Source organism: Anomaloglossus baeobatrachus, chromosome 10 (genome assembly GCF_048569485.1).
Source record: "Anomaloglossus baeobatrachus isolate aAnoBae1 chromosome 10, aAnoBae1.hap1, whole genome shotgun sequence".
NCBI lineage: Eukaryota > Metazoa > Chordata > Amphibia > Anura > Aromobatidae > Anomaloglossus > Anomaloglossus baeobatrachus.
Window position 1 is genome coordinate 31,976,075 of NC_134362.1, and position 765 is coordinate 31,976,839.

A 765-nucleotide genomic window follows, 5' to 3' on the forward strand; every position below is an offset into this window, starting at 1 on the left:
TGGATAGAGACCAGCCCAGGTCCCAGCATGTGGAGCAAGCCCTACACATACCAGGACTATATCAGAACTGATCCTCCCAGTGTCAAACAGCAACCATTGATAAAGGCGGACCAGATCCAAGAATGGTGCTTAATTAGCATTGCCTGTGGAAAGGGCACATCCACAGGCATTGCTAATTAAGCACCATACTTGGATCTGGTCCGCCTTTATCAATGGTTGCTGTCTGGCACTGGGAGGGTCAGTTCTGATATAGTCCTGGTATGTGTAGAGCTTGCTCCACATGCTGGGACCTGGGCTGGCCTCTATCCACAATTGCCTCTTTTGCAACATAGAAGCGGTTATATATACAGGTTACAGGTATGTGTGCTCCATTATGGTTCTGCTTTTAACTTTATCTAGGAGGCCGCATGGCACATGAAATACAGAACATAGAGTAGGACCCCCCTATTGAGATTTGCCGTGACATTGGCAGGGGTGGCTCAAAGAATTGATCAATTATTTGCTAAAAATCTCATTTATATTACAGTACAGTTGGAATAAATCTGTGAATTTGCACTTTTTATATGATGCATGCCATTTTCAGATCGTGCTGGCTCCCCTCTCTCTCTGATTCTGGTTCTTGTCAGGCTGGTGTGATTGGTTATTTTGTCCAGTTGGGTTTGGGAGAGCTGTGCCAGGGGTCCTGGTTCATCTGGCCCACGTATATATATATATCAGAGCTTTGTGGTGATGGGAGCTTGGATTGCTACTCTGTAGATGAGCCTG